This window comes from Dipodomys ordii, unplaced genomic scaffold (assembly GCF_000151885.1).
Source record: "Dipodomys ordii isolate 6190 unplaced genomic scaffold, Dord_2.0 Scaffold239, whole genome shotgun sequence".
Lineage (NCBI taxonomy): Eukaryota > Metazoa > Chordata > Mammalia > Rodentia > Heteromyidae > Dipodomys > Dipodomys ordii.
This window is the reverse complement of record NW_012267455.1, coordinates 180062-186061: the sequence shown is the minus strand read 5'-3', so window position 1 is coordinate 186061 and position 6000 is coordinate 180062. Positions and strand designations below refer to the sequence as shown.

The 6000-nt window shown below is 33.6% G+C and overlaps 1 pseudogene; it reads right to left on the bottom strand.

Annotated features, from left to right (window-relative positions):
• Positions 1-316: 316 nt before the first annotated feature.
• The window catches only part of LOC106000794, a 41717-nt pseudogene continuing 36033 nt past the window's right edge, over positions 317-6000 (bottom strand).

Here is a 6000-nt window from a genome sequence, read left to right as displayed (position 1 = left end):
CAAACAGAATACTAAATATTTTAAAATATACTTTTTTCAGACAAGCACCAGAAATATCTTTAGTTTGTTTACTACTCATTTTAACAGATAAGTTAAAATTATTTCTGATTTGAAAAAATCACAAACTCTATAGAAATCATTATAGATGTATACAAACAAATCAAAGATTTTTTTTTCATCAAAGTCAGGAAATTCGCTTGGAAGAATACCATGGAATCCATGAATTTTTAAAGTAATATATTGCTGTTGCTTTGTATTGTGAAAATATTTTGTATGGACACATGGGATGGACTTTCAATTTTGAAATTTAGGAAACTTAACAGAACCATTTGGACTTAGGAAAACAATTTGTACAGCTTTCCACAACTTCAAAGAGGTAGTGATACATACTTATTCTTTTGGAAAGATCAAATGCAGTTTCTTCCAAGTCGTGCTTCAGATCTGGTTTGATATAATGGTTCAACAGAAGAAGATCCAGCTTATCTTTGCTATATCTATTCCAAGCAGCAAGATACAAGGAGGTCAAGAGGCCTTTAGTTTGGCCATTGGTGTCTGCATCATGATGAAATAAAGAAGCCACTCTGGTATTAGTCCATGGATAAGTATTGTGCAGGGGTGTCCAGCCATTCACAGTTATTACATGAATATCTGCTTTGAGCCACCAACTCATGGACAATGTCTAAGTGTCCACTGTAGGCTTCTCGATGAAGAGGAGTATGCTCATCGTTATCCCTAGTATTCACATGAGTGGCCTTTTTGGAACGTAGTCTCTGCACTGTAGTAAGGCGATTATTATCAGCAGAACAAAGAAGAAATTTGCTTGATCCTATTCCATTTTTTTTCTTGCAATTGATACCATTTCTCACTTTTTCATCTTGTTCCTCGAATTCATCAGAATTGCCTAACCAGAGACTTTGAGTGCCAGTGAGAAAGAGCTCCCCATGTTTTTCCCTAATAGTTCACATTGGATGAAATCGAAAAATCCGCTGAATTTTCTGCATCTGTTTCTTTCACTATTATTTATTTTCTCTTTTTTCATTTTTACTATCCTAAACTATTCTCACTGGAGAGTAGGGATTTGGTAGAGAGCAGAGGAAAGATTTTTCCTTCGTATTCAAAGGTACAGACTGAAAATGAGGACCAATGGTGTCTTCATGTGCAGATTATTCTAGGAATGAGAAAATAGGAAATAATGATTTATATTTAAATGAATTGGGAAATGACAGAGCAGAAAATGAAATGATGCAACCAAAAAATATAAAAGCAAAATAAAGTAGGATAAATATGGAGCAATTATATTACCTATGAGAACCATGAGATGGAGAGAGGAAGAGAGATACAGATGTGCAATGATCTAGCTAGCCACAAAATCCATCCCTCTGATCAAATTATAGAGCAAATAATTTTATTTTTTAACGGATATGGAAATAGAATTTAAGATCTGATGTCTCCATTGTTTTTAATTGTATTTTATTATCTTAAAAACTTGTACAAGGGAATTTCCATTCAATAAATCAGTTTTTTTAATATGATGGATTTTATATAACTTTTTCACACCCTTCCAAAACTCACCCCACTTTAATTTTTTCTAGTTTCATACATCTGCATTGAATATTATACCTTCACTCTCTTCCTCCATAACTCTCTTTATTCCTTCCTTTTGACTTCCACTCACATCTTCCAAGTGATAGTTTCCTGGTATTCATTTTGTTGGAGTAAAATTCAATTTTATAAGAACACCTTTGCAATACTCCTCTGCAAATAGCATGCTTTGATTAATATTTTTGTCTAAACTTGTATAAATTTCTAGCTTCCAAATATGAGACAGAACATTGGTCCTTAATTTGTCTTGCTCTGACTTATTGCACTTAATACATTTTTAGATCTATCCATTTCAATGCAAATAATGTAAGTCTTCAAAATGGATGGATGCAATCCAATTCTATGTATGTGCCACATTTTCTCCAACCATCACTCCGCCAAAGGGCATCTGGGCTGTTTCTGTAACTTGGCTACGGTGAATAGTGCAGCAGTGAACATGGTTGTGAAAGTGATTTTACTGTAAACTTTTGGAAGAATTCATCACTACCTTTATGGGAGCAATCCTTTAGCCAATTTTCCAGAATAAGCACATCCCTCCCTTCATCTTCATCACAATATATTGCAAGTCCTCAAAAACACACTTCCCCCTACAGGTTTCAATAAGCTAAAACCACACTGTGCCCATATTCTTTCAAATCATATTTTTCATAATTGCACATATAATTCAGTGAGAACCTTCTATATACTTTCCTAATGTGAGAATGAGGGACATGACAGAGTAAAAATAAGAAATATGCAATTTAATTAGCTATTATCATATTTAAAATCATTTTCAGCTCTAATTCATAGCCTCACATAATATTATTAAAACTATCAGAGGCTATTGCTTGGCATCCTGGTTACTCAGGAGGCTGAGATCTGATGATCATGCTTTGAAGCCATCCTGGACAAGAATGACCAGGAGCCTCTTATCACCAAACAATCAACAGAAAATCAGATTTGGGACTGTGGCTCAAAGTAGTAGAGTGGTATCCTTGAGAGAAAAATCTCAGGGACATCATCTAGGCTCTTAGTTCAAGAAGTACAATCTACCCAAATAAAATCTATTTAATTTACATCTGTGTAAGTAAAGTATTTCCATCACCCAAATGAACAACCATTCTCATTTGCAAGGTAACTCTGTTTTGTCTGAAGTACCATAAAACAATTTCACTTAAGTTGAAAACATTGCACCATGGGTTCATTCTATCTCTCTCATGCATTTTTCCACTCAAATACTCAAATCTTACAATTATTCCAATTATTTAAAATCATAGCTTTTTACTTTAATACCCAAATATTAGAGTTTAAATTGAGTGTCTTGTGCCTCTTAATGGGTGTTCTTACCATTTTGTCATGTCCCCAGCCCTAAATTATCCTGATTATTTTTCATATATTTGTGTATGACCTTGGGCTCAGATCATATTATGCTATTTTTCCTGGAATTTAGAATAATATGTGCATGGCATTGTTTACAGATATTTCTGTCCAGTCTGGGCTTTAACTTCTATTCTCACAACAGTAGACTCCCATGTAGTCAGGATTTTCATAAGCTTGTCATAGCTGATTTTTTTAATTCTTTGCAGTTCTTGAGCACTGAATTAATTTGTTTTCTTGGGTTGTTTTGTTTCATTTGAATGTATGTATTGAGTTGTTCCTCAATTTTCCTTTTATTTCTTTCAATCAAGTTCTTACCTAAAGTGCTGAGAATTCAATTCTCCCTTTTCATGATAGTCAAGGTGAACATGATTTGTTCCAAAGCAATTTCAGTAATATTTAAACACCTTCATATCTATGGATGGTATATAAATGATAAGTGCTGCGAAGGGTCTTCTTATTTTCACAGCAGTCTTTGTCATACATAGACAGATCATGAAATATATGAAAATAATAAAACTACAGATGCAATCAAAGAGAAGAAAAACCTATTATTAATTGTTTGACAGAGGCTTTCTTACTAGTGAAAGAATACGTTGCTTGATGCAGGATTTCACAAAATTATATTGCTTGGAGGAAGCTAAACAATCACCTAATTCTACAGAATTGATGGAGAAGAAACAAACTCCTGAATAGTTTACATTTGGGTCAAATAAAAGCATGCTTCCTAAAACAGAGTTGACTTTAGAGAAACATGATGAGTTTTATGTAAATAGGTATTTAGCTGATTTTGTTAGTTTGAAAACTAATATAGGGAAATAGAGTACAGCAAGGTAAAAAAAGAAGTTCACATTGCAATATTTATGTGTGTGTGTGTACACATGCACGTGTATACACACACGCGCATGTGCAAGTGCTCATTCATTCATTCATCATCCTTAAGCTTCTGTGACAAAGGATAGGGGTTTACTACTTGAGCCATTGTTCTATTTCTGGTTTTTTGGAGATAATCACATGTATTTTCATTATTCGACTGGCTTTGAATATTGCTCTCCATATCTAAGCCTCCAGAGTAGCTAACTAAGCTTATTCAGCCTCCAAGTAGCTAGTTAAAATTGGGGCTATCCTCTATGCTTCACTGCTCTTCTATTCTTGTCCTGAGGTGTTCACATGCCTAAGTGATATATATGTCTAGTTGCTTTAAGAAATACTCTTACTGCTTGGCACCAGGGGCTCCCATCTGAACTCTTACCTACTGACGAGGCTTGAGAACAGAACCCAGACCAAAAGTTTAGTGGACTTCCTTGGATCATTTCCACCATCCTGCACTATCTACAGGTTAAGATTGGAAGGACTGCGGAATCCAGGCCAGCCAAGGTAGGAAGCTAGACAAGTTGGTGTGCAAATTTTGTGCCATTGATAACGGGAAGGCTAAAAAGACAGATCAGGCGCATGTTCTTGTGGAAAGGGAACCCCTATCCTAAAATTAACCACTGATATGACACCAGTCTAACAAAAACAATACCCCAATTTGAACACAATTTTCCACAACCATAACAAGTATATACTTTAACATGCAAAAACTTAGTGCAATCTGCTCTTTGCTCTAATATCAGCTTCATCTAATTATCATATGATGAATAGTTTCTTCATTAAATTTATTATATATTTAAAAAGACATGGAAAATTCTTTCTCACTTATTAAGTGAAAACGAACGGCAAATTGCTTCATTTCTTCCATATTGATTACCACTATAAATTCATCTTATGATTATTATTAGTAGTAATATATTCTAATTTATTACTTCACTTTATAACAGTTTTTAAACTTTTGGCTTCTCTGCTGAAGTTGAAGTATTTAAATAGTATCATCAAATTATATCACTTGGGTACTTAGGTCAGTTTTTAAAAAAGTTTTTAATAAATGGTTTCTAGTAATTCTGTTTTATTTTGGTGGGGGGGTCCTGTCATGGGACCTGAACTCTGGGCCTGGGCGCTGTTCCTCAAGGCTAGTTCAAAGCAAGAACTCGACGACTTGAGCCACAGCACCACTTCTGTCTTTTTTTTCCTGTTTATGTGATGCTGAGGAAACGAACACAGGGACTCAAGCATGCAAGGTAAGAGCTCTACCACTGAGCCAACTTCCTAGCTCTCTACGAATTTGTAATAGATATCTTATTTAGTTAATTTTTAATTTCAATTTAATTTTATTGTAAAGGTAATGTACAGAGGGGATACAGTGACATAAATAAGGTAATGAGTACATTTATTATGGAAGGAACATTGTTATATCTTCCATTGATTTTTTTGCACACTCAAACAAAAAAACTACTGATGCTTTTCCTGTCGCTGTTGCCCAATGGGTACTTTTCTTTCTTTGTTCATGCATTTTTTATTATAAAATTGATATACAGAGGGCTTACAGTTACTTAAGTCAACTAAAGAGTATACTTCATTTTATATTCTAAATTTCAAATTTTGAACTTAATTATTTTCTTTTGTTTCTTCAGGGTAATTCTTTTTTCAGAGTTTTAGGTTTAGTTAATTTAGTTTTGCATAATTTTAACACTTGTTCAGACATATTTTGCTTTCAAAATAGTTAACATGTGAATATTTAAAGATTATTTTCTTAAATTTTATATGGTTGGTGAATTTAAATAAATTTATTTTCTTATAGTTCTAAACATATTTTTCCAGGTAATATATACTGTATTTTAAAGAATCACATATTTTATTTGAAAAGGCTTCATTACATGGTGACTTTTTGGAAATATTTGTACTTGAATTAAAAAAAAACTGTTTGAGCTGGGCATAGTGATTTGTGGTTTCCATTCTTTAACTATGGTGGGAAGTATAAATAGGGTTTGTAGTTCGGGATAAGCTGGTAAACTATGAGACCTTATTTCCAGAGTGAAATGATTAGAGATATAGCCATCCCTAGGAATTATCTTAGATAGTCCTAGCAGATGAGCAGAATGGCTCAATAGCTATGTATAAATGACCATATAAAATGATGCTGAGCAAAATAACCTCCTAGGTATG